The sequence below is a fragment of the Coenobita brevimanus genome, chromosome 75 (assembly GCF_032717465.1).
Source record: "Coenobita brevimanus isolate Jiangsu-jjx chromosome 75, ASM3271746v2, whole genome shotgun sequence".
In the NCBI taxonomy this organism is placed as follows: Eukaryota; Metazoa; Arthropoda; class Malacostraca; order Decapoda; family Coenobitidae; genus Coenobita; species Coenobita brevimanus.
This window is the reverse complement of record NC_137028.1, coordinates 6,620,932-6,637,650: the sequence shown is the minus strand read 5'-3', so window position 1 is coordinate 6,637,650 and position 16,719 is coordinate 6,620,932. Positions and strand designations below refer to the sequence as shown.

Genomic DNA, 16,719 nt, shown 5'->3' with positions numbered 1-16,719 from the left:
ATGGGAGTTGGGAGGGGGGAGAGGAAAGGGGGGGGGAGTGAGGGAGGGGGAGGAGGTAGGGGGGAAGGAAGGAGGAAGGAGAGAAAAGATTGGACAAGGGATTTGCAAGGAAAAGGAGGGTTGAGGAGAGGGAGGGAGGGAGAAGAGCACGAGAGAGAGAGAGTGGGAGGGATGAAGGAAAATCGAAGGAAAGAGAGGACAAGGGAGAGAGAGAGAGAGAGAGAGAGAGAGAGAGAGAGAGAGAGAGAGAGAGAGAGAGAGAGAGAGAGAGAGAGAGAGAGAGAGAGAGAGAGAGAGAGAGAGAGAGAGAGAGAGAGAGAGAGAGAGAGAGAGAGAGAGAATCTGAAGGTATTCTAATTTCTCTTTAATCAGTTGGCTTCTCCTGTCGACCTAAAAATAGAAGGTGGAGAGAGAGAGAGGGAGAGAGAGAGAGAGAGAGGGAGGGAGGGAGCGAGGGAGGGAGGGAGGGAGGGAGAGCGGGAGGGAAGGAGGGAGGGAGGGGGGAAGATGAGGAAGGAAGCTTTGTGGGAAAAGGGGGAAGAGAGGATCTGGTGGATATTTTAATTTTCTTGTAATTATCATGGTCTCCAAAAACAATAGGCGAGAGAGGAGGAGGAGGAGGAGGGAGGAAGAAGAGGAGGATTTTAAAGAAAGAGGGAGGAAGATCTGGAGGAAGACGGATTTTCTGAATGGGAGATGGTAAGAATTTTCACTTCTAAGTATAGATAGATGGATAGATAGGTAGATAGATAGACAGATAGATAGACAGATGGATGAAGATGAGCAAGCAGAGGAACAGAGAGTCATGGAGGAATATTTAGAGGAATGTTTGATGAAAAGCGGGGGTTCTGACAGCCGTTTTAATTTCCCCGTAATTATCCAAGTCTCCCCTCCGTCCCTGCCAAAATAAAAGGTCGTAAGCCTTTGCCCTGGGGTGAGGACTAAGCAGATTTACGTCTAATCTCACCCGCACGGTAAATGTAATATAGGGACCGCCGATTTTTTTTTAGTCATCCCTCGTTCGGGGTGGTTACGTTTTCTTGCCTTTTTTTTCGTATCTGCTACCTTCAGACGATTTTATTCAGCCTGGCAGTGAGGGTTATGTCTGCTCTCACTCCACTGATAAATGTAACAAAATACCAGCCTTATTTATTTATTTATTTATTTATTTTTGTCATCCTTCGTTGGGGTGATATATTTTATTTTTGTCTTTCGTACCTCCTGCCGTCATTTTTTTTTTTTTTTTTTTTTTTCCAGCAGTAGAGAGTTGTCGAGCGGGAGGGGTTAGATATACGGGTGCCCTTCATGAACCCCTCCGTGTTTAGGGGACTTTTCCTAAGCTGAATGAAATCGTCTGGAGCTAAGAAGAGTAATGAGAAAAATACATCATAGTCTCTTTTCAGTTCCTCTCTTCCGCGCCTGTTTTCTCACCCTTCCGTGTCTGTGTTCTCACCCTTCCGCGTCTGTGTTCTCACCCTTCCGCGTCTGTGTTCTCACCCTTCCGTGCTTGTGTTCTCATCCTTTCGTGCCTGTGTTCTCACCCTTCTGTGTCTGCGTTCTTACCCTTACGTGCCTGTGTTCTCACCCTTCCGTGTCTGTTCTCACCCTTCCGTGCCTGTTTTCTCACCCTTCCGCTCCTGTGTTCTCACCCTTACGTGCCTGTGTTCTCACCCTTCCGCCCCTGTGTTCTCACCCTTCCGCTCCTGTGTTCTCACCCTTACGTGCCTGTGTTCTCACCCTTCCGCCCCTGTGTTCTCACCCTTCCGTGTCTATGTTCTCACCCTTACGTGCCTATGTTCCACCCTTCGGCGCCTGTGTTCTCACCCTTACGTGCCTGTGTTCTCACCCTACCGTGTCTGTTCTCATCTTTCATTGTCTGCTTATCATCCTTCCGTGCATGTACAGGGCAACTAGGCAGTCCCCCTTGGAATTTGGGGGACGTTCTGACATGGGTTCCAGCCCCACTGACTGTCACTGAAATTATGAAGGGAACTCTCACAAACTAACTCCTCTCCTCAGCAATCTAACAGCTAATCTACACCATAACAGTTTTAGATGATTGAGTTTATTTGTTCTAACCTGACAAAGATCCCTAACACTTTTCTGCTTAGTTGCTGGCCAGTTGCAGTCATTTCGGAAGGTTAATTTGACTAGTAACCAAGGAGACACATTCCTTCATCTTAACTATGGGTCACTGAGTTCCATGCACCCGCAACTTCGTATTCATGTTCTGGGAGTGACCCATATCAGTCAGATGAGGGAGAGAGAGAGAGAGAGAGAGAGAGAGAGAGAGAGAGAGAGAGAGAGAGAGAGAGAACTGTACCAGTTTCTTGTTTTTGACCATTTGGACATTGTCTTTCTCCTACCCTCATGCTATCACCACTTTGGGCCATATATAGGAGGTTTTGTAACATCTGTTCCTTAGCGATTTATTTTAACTATTACCGCTTATTATTTTCTTGTATCTTATCCGTTTAGTTTCAGCAAGATTGTATAAATAACAAACAAGAGAAAATCAACATATCAACATGCTAATCTCTGCCTTAGCTATTTGTGGGTGTTTTCCCTTTTAGAACATACCCATCTCATGTGCCTTTTTTTATTTTTTGTAAAACTTTTTCATAGCGAAGGTATAAATAGAAAAGAGGAGAATATTCAGCTGCTGAGTAAAGAAATTGGCAGGTAAGAAATACATGCTAGGCAGCCCTCTTGATGGTCGAGATTATGTCCACTAGTAACTGTATTATCTTTTCCTTTACCCCCCCATGCATATATCAGTCATTCTCCCAGTCTTGCATCACTCCTAACACACACACACACACACACACACACACACACACACACACACACACACACACACACACACACACACACACACACACACACACACACACACGGAAACTCCACCTTCGGGCGTCAAGCAGTTCCACAAAGACGTAGGCTTTCGTCCCTCCCTCTCAACCTCCTTCCTCTTTTCCCTCTTTCCTTCCTCTCTCCCTCTCGACCTCCTTCCTCTATGCCTCTATGCCTCCTTCCTCTCTCTCTCTATTCTCCCGCACAAGCCCTTCAGCGCCTCTTCAGTATGGGAGTTTCCTTCGTTATTTACACAGTAGAGCTTCCCTTCCTCTTTTCCCCACCTTCTTCCCTTGCACATATCTATCGCCTCTTTCCCTACAACTCCTTGGATTGTGCTCTCGTGGGACAAGGAAACTGGCTAACAGCTCTTTCTTGGAGATTTATTTGTCTATGTTCTCTTCATATTCCCTTGTATGCTATTTATATCTTGCTAATGTCGAAGTGAATCTCAACGCGGGGTATGAGGAATCATGCTAGTAACGAAGGGATGCTAGGCTTAAGACAGCTTCCCAAACTCACGAAAATAGAGACCCTAGACTCTCCTTATTGCCATCCATTTCATCAACCCTGTCCTTCCTTATATCGAACCCATTCCGTCCATCCTCTCCTTCCTTATAACGAACCCATTCCGTCCATCCTCTCCTTCCTTATAACGAACCCTTTCCTTCCACCTTCTCCAAATAACGACTCTGCGACCACCCAGGACTCTCCCCGTCCCATGAGAAGTTTTCTTACAACAAGTATTTTCATCTGCCTTTTACTCTCCATATACAGGCCCTTTCCATATTTTTACTTCTTTCCATTCCTACACCCTTTTCATCCCCCTTTCCTACCCCTTTTCCTACCCTCCTTCCTACATTCTTTTTCAGTCCCATTTCCTGTCCTCTCTACTGTTTCCTGTCCTGTCTCATTTTCTGGTTTCTACTCCCCATTCCTGCACCCTTCCCTGCCCCTTCCCTGTCCACTTTCCTTACCCCTGTACTATCCCCCTTTTTTACTTTTTCTTTACCCGTTTCTACCCCTGCTCTGCATTCTTTTTTGCCACCTTTTCATCCCCTTTCCATCGCTCTTTCCTTTCCCCATTTCCTACCCGTTTTCCTGCCTCATTATCTTCCCCATTTCCATTACCGTTTCCTGCCCAATAGTCTGTCCCTTTCCTGCCCTCTTCTTCTGTACCCTTACCTGTCCTCTTTTCTTACCCTTTCCTGTCCCTCTCATGCCCTCTTTTATGTCCTGTTACCTGGTCTCTGTTATATCCTGTTTACTGTTCCTTTTCCCGGCATCTTTTCTGTCCTCTAACCTGCCCCTAATTCTATCCCTTTCCAGATTCCTTTCATCCCTCCTTTTCTCTTTCCTGTCCCTTTTTCTGCCCCTTCCCTGTCCCCCTTGCTGCCCCTTCCCTGCCTCATATCTGCTCCCTTTATGCCCTCGTTTCTGTTCCCTTTCATACACCCTTTACTGTGCTGATTCTTTTTCTGCTACCTTTCCTACATTTTTCTGCCCCCTTTTTCTTACTCCTCTCCCTTTCTCACTCCTCTCCCTTTCTCTTTCCTGCTACTATTCTCCCCCCTTTCCCCTCACATGTTCTTCCCCTCTTCTCCCTATTTTCTGCCCACTCTCCTGTCCCTTTTCTGCTCTCCCCATACAGCCAAGTCCGACCTTATTCCTCAGCCCTGCCCTCTTTCACCTGACTCCTTTAACACACTTTCCCTCCCCCACCGTCCACATCATTAATTTCAACCTTGTGCTCCTGCCACGTTTTCTGCTCTCATTCCTCTTTTCTCCTGGACCTGAGAGCCTTCCTTCCTTCCTTCTCTCTCTCTCTCTCTCTCTCTCTCTCTCTCCATCCTATACTCACTCTGACACACTTCACTCTCTTTGGCGAGGGTTGTTCCTGCTATCTTTTTGTGTCAGACGTCAGACCATCTCTTCTTCTTTTTCTTTTTCATCAGAACTGTGTAGGTCTCTCTCTCTCTCTCTCTCTCTCTCTCTCCCCCCCCCAAAAAAAGTTTCCAGCATTCATGTCCTGATTTCATTTGACCTCTCTCTCTTTTTCGCCATCAGGTTTATACACCTGTTCTCAAATCTTTTTAACCTGTCTAGCCTTCTCGTTCTTTGGGTATTTAGACCGGAAGATTCTGTCGAGCATTGGTGAGTTTTCTGGATGTGTTTCATTTTTTCAACTTAGTCTATTCACCTGCCATGTTCTGCATCTTCTTAAATTATGTATATATATGTTTCTTTACTCCCTTATGTGTACAGGCCTGTCGTTCTCTCTCATTTTACCGTTTAGTTGAGCTTGTGGCGATTCAAATAGTTACGTGGTATAACCTGTGGCATTGCTGGTATATTTAAAGTTAACTACGATTTTGTTTTTTTAATTGTCTACCACCACACGATTCTTTTCAGCGTAAGGGAGATCTTTTTTAGTGGGGGGGGGGGTAATGAAATCTGTAAGCTACCTTCTCTGTCCGAAAAAAAATAAAAGCGTTTGGAGAGCGGAAGAAGAAAATTGGAAGAAAATGCATGATCGAGTTGGCAGGGATAATACAAGTACATCCATTATACATTTTTTGCAAGATAAACAGACAGAAATTTTTAGTGCACTCTCACCTCCTTGGCCTTCCTGAAAATGAAATACAACAAGACAAAAAAAAAAAAAAAAAAGCAAAACAAAGTAAATTCCAAACAACAGAAGTTCATCATTGTCCTCTTTTAACTAAGCTGATGTGTTGAAAGAACAAAAGACATTGGAATATTCTACACCCTCTTTGTCTTTCCTGCAATATCAGCTTATTATACGACAAATTAATGATCAGTTTATTTATTAATCAATTAATTTATATATTTATTTGTGACTCCGGCGCCAGAAATGTAAAATGCCTACGAAAAACCTCTAGTCGCCTTTTAGAGATGCCATACATTACGTAAATAACATGACCTTCACCTCAACTAGTTCAGTGCAATATAGTTCTAATTTTACACCACAAAATCTTTAGCATTTGTTCTGTTTCCTAGTGTGGAAATATTCATGTTGAAATTGTGTGTGTGTGTGTGTGTGTGTGTGTGTGTGTGTGTGTGTGTGTGTGTGTGTGTGTGTGTGTGTGAGAGAGAGAGAGAGAGAGAGAGAGAGAGTATGAGTGGTTCTTTTGTGCGTGTTTGCGTGTTTGCGTGTTCGTGGGCTTGCAGATTCATCATATAACCTTTCTTCTTGTCCTTTGCAGGTAGGACCACCTTCCCTTCGTGCGAGATGAGAGTGCAGGTGTACCAGGTAGGTGATGAGTGTCTTAGGTGAGGTGAGGTGTGTTGCAGAGAATGGTACTAGGGTATGCTTGTCCTCACGCTCGGGTTGGTATTATTATTATTATTATTATTATTATCATTATTATTATTATTATTATTATTATTATTAAAACTAAGCACATCCCTGTGGGAAGTTTTCTTGTTTTTGTTAACATTCTTATTATTTTTTCTGCATAAAAAGTAAATATCCATTACTCGGAAGCTCTTTGGTCTAAAAGCAATCAAACTTTGGCGGGCTTTTCACCTAACTGGCGGCTTCTGGCCAATTGTGATGGCAGTTCATCAACCAGTTCACCTGATATTATTCGGAATGTTAAAAAAAAATAAAATCCAAAACACTATGTCAGAACCGCTTAAGCTAGCAAGCTGAAATTTTACTGCAGTATAGCCTTAAGGCGGACGCAGTGCGGAAAAGATTATGGTTCCACGCAGTTAATTATTCTCTGCGACTGCCAGGGGTCAAATATTGAGACTTTTCTAGATATTCCGGGTGTCACCTAATTTTCCATAATGAATTAAAGCTAGTGCCACCAAATTTGGTGGACTTATAGACTGTGATGACTTAAGGTGACACGCACATGATAGCGACCTTTACCTCAAGGTCCCATTATAGTTCGGCTTCTAGTAGACAATGGCTGTGGGAAGTTTTTCATAATCAAAATTGCCCTTGGACAAATTTATTATTATTATTATTATTATTATTATTATTATTGTTATAAATGCGTGTTGTGCAAGAGTAAAAGTGATCGAAGTGAGTGCAAACATTTCGTGATATAATCCATTTCACCGTTGTAAGAAAGGAGAATGGAGAAATGATTATAAAGAAAGCAAGAATATTTCAGAATGCCTGGTGAGTGACGAGCAAGTTGTTATGAGGGATGGCAGAGGATGTGTGGATGTGCAGTAAGAATGGGAAGAGAGAAAACATGTGAGAAGGAATGTGGGGTACGGTACTCATAGCATCTCTCTCTCTCTCTCTCTCTCTCTCTCTCTCAGTCTGTTATGTATCTAGGAAAGGGCGTATGAGAAGGTGAATAGAGGAGCATCGAAGGTATTAACGTGTGGCTCGGTCGGTTTAGTTTTGGCCTCACATTTTGAGGATGCTGGGTGGTGGATTCGAGTCCCACTGACTGCCACTGCATTTGTGGTGTGAACGCTTACAAGCTAATGCCTGTCTATAGTAATAATATATCCGGACCTTTACCTTACCACTGTCTGCTTCATCTGTCATCAGTTTCACCATCTGTCCCTTGTACCTGTTTTACCTTCCTCCTATCCCCCCTCCCGATTACCTTACCCCCTTGACCAAACTGCAAGGTGTTTTCTTGGTCGTACTTCTTCGTGTTAGTATTCTTTCTTAATTTGTTTTCGAGGTGGGTCGTAGCAGTATCAGTGGATAAAAAACATAAATACATAACTGTGCCTTAGGAAAGTTTATAAATATTGATAAGTGTCAGGTAGCAGTATGAGTGAAAACAAGTGTATACATAAAGAGTCCTATACGTAACTGAAGTCATAGGAAAGTTTTTAAATGTTGTGAAGTGTTTGATAGTTGCACGAATGTAGACAGATGTGCTAGGAATCTTATACACAGCCTAGCCTTAAGAGCGTTTATAAATACGGACTAAGATCCCAACCCCCCCCCCACCCCTGCCCCTAGACGCACGGGTAAAAAAGGATGGTAGGGAGGAGTATTAGGTTACCAAGGCGCTCTCCGGCTGCATTACCAACCCTCAGTATACCATCAGTCACAAAGTTTACACCAGCTGAAGTTAGGGTGCTACGACGCCCCTTTTGTTTATATGGTATATGGAGAAGACGCAGGAGGAAGGCCTATCTCTTTATATTGCGCTGCTTTAGGTGATTTTATCTTGTGCTGAAGAGACCGCTTAAGCTGGAGAGGTTAGAGATTGGAAGAGACTAAACTCACCCCATTGCGTAGAAACTTGTCATGTCAGCCCATCGTAAACAGTGTATTTTTTTGTCGTTGTCATAATCACCATCATCATCACCATCATCATTGCCATCATCATCATCACCATCATCATTACCTCTACCACCACCACCACCACCACCACCAAAACTGCTGTATGTGGTGGTTAGGATCCAGAAATTGATAATGAATGCACAGAAGTGGAAGAACAGTTGGCATTATTATTTGGTGAAATGATAGTATTATTTATATTTGTCAAACTTTTTTACGTAGGCACCAAGAAGTACAATAGAATCCGACTAAGAGAGAGAGAGAGAGAGAGAGAGAGAGAGAGCACCAGCATAAACACCCACCAACTATATACAGTAGAAAGACCCCGAATGATCCCTAGCCAGAATTGAGAGAGAGAGAGAGAGAGAGAGAGAGAGAGAGAGAGAGAGAACATAAACACATAAACACCCACCAAGTATACACTACAGAATGACTCAAATGATCCCCACCCCGAAATCGGATAAGAGGGGTCCCGGCCTGCAAAGTCTTTCCGAAGCGCCTTAACCTTGTTTTGTGCTCGTCTAGGGGCTCGATCCGGGGGGTGAGGGCTTAGCAACACCACCAGGGCAGTTTTTGTACCACCCTCAGCTTCATCCGCCGAGATCCACCGGTCCCCCTTGATCTTCACCCTCCGCGTCGTATTAGCCTCGAGGAGAAATTGTTTGTTTGCCCTCCATCCATTTTCTTCTTCCTGAGCACCATGATGTCTTTATTTTATTCTGGTGTTCGTCTTTACCAACCACCCTCTTCTTAGCCTGTAGGGGAAGCAGTTTTTGTCTCTCGTCTTTCCCTTTTTTTTCTTCCTCGGTACGGTAACGCCTTTATTTACGTTATTCTTGCTACTACCAGGTGATGTCATTAACCTTCATCCTTTGTCGAGAGTGTGGTGACCCTCAGTTTAAAAGAAAGCAGAGTGACGTTAATCAAAATATTACAATTAAGTGACATCGTATCCTGGAATCCTCTCTTGGGCATAGATCCTCCTCGGCTGCATTAAGAAATGATGTTAAAGGTGAAGGGGTTAATTCTCCATGGATATTAGTACACTTGATAGAATAATAGAGAACAGAGCGTGCACATGGATTTGTACTATGGCACATGCACTGGCACTGTGACTATGCAGCTGCGTACACACACACACACACACACACACACACACACACACACACACACACACACACACACACACACACACACACACACACACACACACACACACACACACACACACACACACACACACACACACACACACACACACACACACACACACACACACACACACACACACACACACACACACACACCTCACGCACTGCACATAAATACCAGGGAGAGACTTTCCTTGGACACTCGCCACCGAAGCCCCTTATACCGGGATTTATCACCACCTCCACAAACCACAGGCGTTAAGCACAGAACCCTTGACACCAGAGAGAGAGAGAGAGAGAGAGAGAGAGATGTACATATATACCCAAACCACACAGATTTTACGGTTCCCGAGAGGTAGTTTGACCTCTGTTCAGAGTGTCATCTTAAATGTCTGGACCAACTGCCCAGCCCCGGGCTCCTACGCTCTTCATGGGGCAATGTAGGATTGGATGATGGATGGATGGATGAAAAAAAAAAAATTGCCTACCCCTCAGACCCATCTACAATGAATCGCACAGGAAGATACCAAGAACGCTTTATTGGGGGCACATAACGAAAAGAAATTCATGAGAACACCAGAAATAGGTAACAAGATTGAAACTCGTGTTCATATAGTCTTAAAATGATGAGAACTTACTCCAGTTAATATTTCCTTCATAATGTCCTAAGTGTGCAGCATGCGCATTCATAACGAATAGTTACATTGTTCCGCTCTGCCTTGTAATGGGACGAATTATCTTAGAAATGAGGGCTATGTATTGATGACATAATGCCCGCAGTTGACAAAGGGGTTCCAACTTGTTTTGTGAATTTATTATTAGAACTACAAACAGCATATTATGGTGGTCTGCTTCATGATTGAACACTGTCAGTGGTAAAGAAATATTTAGTCCCGTATAAGTAATGAGGATAGATTTTGAAGTACATCCCTGTTTCGACATTGCTGAAATGTTATAGAATTTTAAGCCATTTTATTAATTTAGCTCTGTGCCTTCTCCTTGTAAGAAAGAACAAGTCATTGTCCTTCATCCGTTTTAACTGAACATTACGAGTTTAATAGTGTCCCTTATCAGAACAGCTTCCAGCATCACAGTATTTGTTTTCATGTGTTAATCCCTTAATTAGATAACATGTTCCAGTTGTAAAAGCATTTATGTAGAGGTTGATTATTGCCTTTGCACTTGTTTGAGATGTTTAATCAATCTTAGCATTCAGTTTCCTTTCTCTGCTGTGTCATTACAATGCCGAGAAATTTTCAGAATATCTATGACATGGATCCCACAGTCTTTGATAAAATGAATTGCTTTTATCATTGTGCTCGTTGTTTTTTGTTCATTTTCTGTTTAAACTGTAGCATACAACAGCTGGCATTTATTTACGTTAAATAGTATATGCCATATCATAGACCATTCGGTTATAATGCGAATCCTTTTATAGTTATCACCTATAATTTTTAAGTGCGATTGCATAAAAATTTTACTGCCATTGCCGAACTTGATAAGGTACTGTTTAATCCCACTTGTGTGAAGTTTATGTAAATAATAATATTAGACACAACACTATCCCCTGGGGAACTCCACATGAGACAGTTATCCAAAAGTATGATGCACCATTTACTATTACTTTGATATTTCCTGCCGGGTTGCCAGTTGTTTATCCAGTAATATATATATATATATATATATATATATATATATATATATATATATATATATATATATATATATATATATATATATATATATATATATATATATATCCTTTGTTATTCACAAGCTCTTCATTTGTTATTAATTTTATATGGGGTATCTAATCAAATGCCTTCTGGATTTCTAAATAAAAATAAGTCAGTTGATCGTTTCTCATTATGAATATGAAACATTATAAAATTCAAACAGGTTAATCAGACGGGATCTACTACTGAATCCGTACTGGGTATCCATAATCAAAAGTTAATTGCTGGATGATTTTTTTTTTCTCTTACAACAAGTTGCTTCACTTTGCTATGAAACGGTGCTGAGGCTAACGGAGGTGTGCTTTCAGCCTGAATCTTTTTAAAATATTGGTGAAACACTTGCCATTTCCATCCAGTGGCACTACTACAGCCTTCAGCGACGTATTTGAAATTTACATGAGTGGCTTCATTACCATGTCCTTTTTGTTTTTAATAGCCTGGGAGTCTTATGTGTCACAGGTCATAATACCATTCGTCATTTGATAACTCTTGTATAACAGTTAAGTGTTGTTTGTTCATGAGAGAGAGAGAGAGAGAGAGAGAGAGAGAGAGAGAGAGAGAGAGAGAGAGAAAGGTTAAATTATGTTCGTGCGTAAATTTGGCCTGAAGAGCCTTAGGAAGTGTGTGTGTGTGTGTGTGTGTGTGTGTGTGTGTGTGTGTGTGTGTGTGTGTGTGTGTGTGTGTGTGTGTGTGTGTGTGTGTGTGTGTTCTGAGTTTGAGTGTGAGTGCCTAGTTGCTGAAGACAATACCAGCTTACATCGCACCTGCCTCCTCCTCCATCTCTCGAGCTCCCTCACTCTTCCCAGTCCCTCCTTCACGCTCTCCATCCTGGCTCTTCGTTCACCTCTTATCCCTTCAGCCCCTCCTCTATCCTCTCCGTCAGAGCTCCTTCCGTCCTCTATCCTCCATCCCTCTCAGTCTTTTGTTTTTCCCCTCCTTGCATCTTGTTACTCTCTCTCCGCAACTCCTCATCTCCTACTCTCCCCCTTCGTCTTGCCTCCTTGTTAATCTCTCTTCCTCCCTCCCACTCTTCAACCTGTCCTTGCCCTCTCAACTTCTTGTTCCCCTCTCTTTCCTGCCCTCCTCTTTGCTCCAGAAATTCACTAACCCTTCTTCCTACATCCTTCTCTTTCCCCTTCTTCCCCTTCTCTTCCTTTCCTCTTGTATGTTTGTTTTCATCTCCTCCCCCTCCACTTCTACACATCTCCTCTTCCTCCAATCTAGCCTCTTGTTTCCCCTCCCTTTCCATCTCCATTCTCCTCCTTCATGGCTTCTCCCTTTCGTCCTCCCTCCTCAACTCGCCCTGTTCTCTTCCTTCCTGATTTCTTGTTTCCCTATCTTCCTCCCTCTTGAATCACTCCCCTTCCCTCTACAGCCTCTTGATATATTATTCACCCATTCAGCCCCCCCCTCCCCGCCTGCTACCCCTTCCCAGGCCTCCCATCCACACGTCCATTGCCTTCTCTGTCTCCTCCCAATCCTTCTGTCCAACCTTCTCTCATCCCTGACCCCTTCCTGTCATCCTCTCGGCACCTCTTACCTCCGTACTATTCTTCCTTCTAATATTTATCATCTCTTCTCTCTTCCTGGTTCGTCTTCTTATCTCTTCCCCCCCTCCCTCACACTCATCCACTCTTCTCTCATTCCTCTTATCTCTTCCCCCTCCTCTCTCTCAGTCCCCACCTCTCCTCATTTTTCTCGTCCTTCTCCTCCTCCCCCCCCCCCGCGTTCTTATTCCCTATTCTCCTGTACTCTTCTTTTTCCTAATTTCCCCTCCCAGTTTCCTCCTGTCCCCTATCCTCCCCTACTCTTCCCCTTCCTCCCTTCGTTTTCTCCCATTGCCCCTCCTCCCCTGCTCCAGTTCCTCAACTCCTACTCTTCTTCACCTTATCCTCTCCTATCCCTCCTATCCCTCCTATCCCCCTCTTCCTCTTCCATACTCTTCACCCTTTTATCATCATCTCTTCCCTCTCTCGCCTCTTCTCCTTCCCTTCTCCTCTTCTTCTTTTCCTCGTCTTCCTCTTCTCCCCCTTATCATGTGTTCTCCTCTCTTCCCTCTTCTCCTTCCCTCCTCTTCTCTCCCTCATCATCTTTTCCCTGACCTCCTCTTCTCCCCCTCATCTTCTTTTCCTCCTCCTCCTCTTCCTCCCCTGTCTTCTCCCTCCCATCTCTCCCTTTCCTCTTCTCCCTTTTCCTCTCCCTCCAGCCCCCTTACATATATCTAGGGCGGGTTTACCTCCTAAGACTCACCACCCCGCCACCCACAATACCGGATTTGTTGCCCCCCTCGCCCCCTCTGCCCCCCATTGCCCCCCGCGCTGATTCCTCTCGCTCGGGGGGCTTTACGCACAAATCTCCCCGCGCTACTAAATCACACAATACAGGACTGTTGAACTCGCGTCTTACTTCAGTCCCCCCTGCTTCCTTCTTACCCCTCCTCTCTCTCTCTCTCTCTCTCTCTCTCTCTCTCTCTCTCTGACACCTTTCCGCCTATCATATTTACTTTCTTCTTCCCTTAACATCTTCATTACGGTGACTCATTTTTATTTGATTACCTTGGGACGATTTGGGCCTCCTGGAAAAGAAACTGTGAATAAAGGAAATAAAAGCAGACCTCAAATAACCCTCCACTAACACTAAGGCTTTTCTCCATTTTACTCTCACTGTCTCCAAACGATCTTATTCAGGGCAGGATGGACGTCTCAGGGTGAAGGGGGTTAGGTCAGAGGTCGTTTGTCTTGCTTCTTGCCAAACCACTTCTCTGTCTTCATCTGTCACCACTTATGTACTTCGTCTTCCTCTGGTCCACCGTGTTTTATCCTTCTTCTTGTTTCTTCTTCTTCTTTCTTTCTTCTTCTTCTTTTTCATCTTCTCCGTATTATTATTATTATCATCATCATTATTATTATTATTATTATTATTATTATTATTGTATCCTACTCCTCCTCCTCCTCCTCCTCCCTCCATTGCATTTATCTCGTATTCCTTGCGTCGGTGCTGTCGTCTTTCTGTGTCTCGCATCTGTCTCACTTTCTCTTGGTGCACTTTGTTTTATGCCTCTCTTCATCGCATATATTTCGTTGTTTACATTTTCAATTCTTGTTTTATATCTTTACCATTTCTGTTTCGTATGTTCTTCAATTCGTGTTTCCATGTCCGTTCTATTTTTATTTTCCATGTTTTTTCCCGTTGTCTTATGCATTTCTGAGCTAATTTTCATTTTCGTTATATTTCTCGTCTCTTCATTTTCATATCAATTCTCCTTTCTCAGTAATTACCCATTATCGATATTTTTGTTTATCCTTTCTTCGTTTTTAGTGTTTTTGTCTGTTTTTGCTTTTTAACTACTTCACCTCGAGGATTTTTTTATTTATTTAATCTTGCTTCTCCGGGCGATTTTATTCAGATCACAGGAGACTTTACGACTTGGAGGGGTTAGATACAGCCTTAAAAAAATATATATCACAGGTAGAGGATTCTGTAATGTTCGGTGATATGTGGGGGTAGCCTGAATAAAATGAACAGAATATCCTCTTGGTGTTGGAGTTCAGATGATTTGTACTTGCTTCTGTAACGGGAACGTCCTTTGATGATGTCAGGTATGCATTGTTCAGTCACTCGTAAAGAAACTGGCAGAAAATCACACACACACACACACACACACACACACACACACACACACACACACACACACACACACACACACACACACACACACACACACACACACACACACACACACACACACACACACACACACACACACACACACACACACACACACACACACACACACACACACACACACACACACACACACACAAACAAGCTTTACCTCCTGCTGTGTGGCTGTAATGGGTGGTATCCTGAGCTGGCAATTGTCTGCTAGAATTATTGTTCCTGTGGACCTTGAATGCTGTTGATGGGGCTGTTACCTCAATAAGACTTCCTGGTGCGACTGGATGAGGCCATAATTGACTTTTATGGCGCGTGACGTTATTGGTGTTTGCATTGTGCGTTTTTGTGCCATTATTGTCGGCCTCGTCACTGTTATCGTCATTGTCATCATCATCATCATCATCATCATCATCGTCATCGTCATCGTCGTCGTCGTCATTGTCGTCATCATCATCGTCTTAGTGATCAGCATCGTCGCAGCTGAAAAATAGGTGAGGTAGGATTCGGAAACAAGGAAGGAGAAAGGTAAATATAGAATTAGGTAGAATGACTATCCCCGGAATACGGTAATACATAAGTCATCTTCTTAGGTGGGAATAAGAGTTGAGATGATGATGATGGTGATGATGATGATGGTGGCCTATACCTCTTGCTGGCTTCACTGTATACCTCTTGCTCACCACCATATTCGTTGGAGGTAGGTCCCTGTAAGAGTAGGTGGAGTCAGGCAATTATGGTCCTAATTAGTACTCTTTTTTTTCCACTCCTCTTTTATCTCTTTACTAGTCAGTCCTTCCATTCTCTCTCTTCTTCTCCCTTCCACTCCTTTCTCCCTTTTCTCCTTCACCAGTCCCTTCTTTCTCACGCCACCCCTTCCGCATTCTCGCGACCTGCCTAAACAGTTACTGGGCATTATACTAAACCACATTACCACCAGACGTTACCCTAAGCAAGAACAAAAAAAAAAAAAAAAAAAAAAAAAAAAATCGCCACTTAAGCCTCTACATTCTTAGCCTGAATATAATAGAAAAATAGGTGCTTAACCCTTTCACAGCGGTGGCATATTTTCAGGCCTATTCTTGCTGCCTCTAGACTATTTTCTTGAATTTATGAAAGGAGTTAGTAAAAAATGAAAGTACCCCCAGCAGTTTCAAAAGCCTCCCTAAGCAGAATGAAAAGTCTGGAGGTGGAATGAATAAACTAAGAAAAAAAATCGCACTAAAGAGGGTGAATCAAAGCTATACCATCTTTCATAATTCTTCACCTCATTCCCACCACCCAAGCACCACCCCCTTCTCCCCCCGCCGCCCCAGTGCACACCCACGCCATTCACAGGGTCAAAGTGCACTGTGGCTGAGACTCCTAATTACAGGTCGATTAGCATTGCCTTAACCCTCACCTTTATCCACAAGCCAGAGTGGGTAGGATGCTGGGGACAGGGGCGTTCTAGGTGCCAAATAATCGACACTTTTAATTCCGGCATCATCATCATCATCATCATCATCATTTTAATACTAACCCAATACCGTGTCATACTGCATGATTGGGGTAGGTAAGATGTATACGCAAGAAAAGGTAGGCACAAACGTAGAGCCATCAACATTGTCCATTAAAGAAGAAGAACAAGAAGAAGGAGAGAGAGAGAGAGAGAGAGAGAGAGAGACGAAGGGGAGGGGGGAAATAACACCAATTCATTCCATACTCAGAGCCTTGTAGAAATCTTTAGAGGAGACTTTGGAACGCCTGCTTCCCTCTACCGGTTCATTTTTCATATCACGTCTTAGTAAGGTCTTCCATTCTGTTTATAAATTCTCAGTATTACATTATATAACTTTTAAGAGGGTATGATGCATTTAAGGGTAAGGTAAATCACTGAGGAGTTGCTAGGAAATCTGTTAAATCAGCGAGATGCATAATAGACTTCTTCTTTTTCTAACAGTTCATTTTATATATTGAACGTCGTTATTCTTTTGTATACAGTTTGTCTTTTCAATAGGGACTTTATTTTGGA

The 16,719-nt window shown here is 43.2% G+C and overlaps 1 long non-coding RNA gene across 1 annotated transcript in view; it reads right to left on the bottom strand.

Moving 5' to 3' along the window:
* Window positions 1–16,371, bottom strand: part of LOC145408033 (uncharacterized) — a 257,409-nt gene extending 241,038 nt beyond the window's left edge. The window contains exon 1 of the long non-coding RNA XR_013898848.1: window positions 16,333–16,371. This is a non-coding gene — a long non-coding RNA (uncharacterized LOC145408033). The remainder of the gene's footprint in view (window positions 1–16,332) is intronic.
* Window positions 16,372–16,719: the final 348 nt, after the last annotated feature.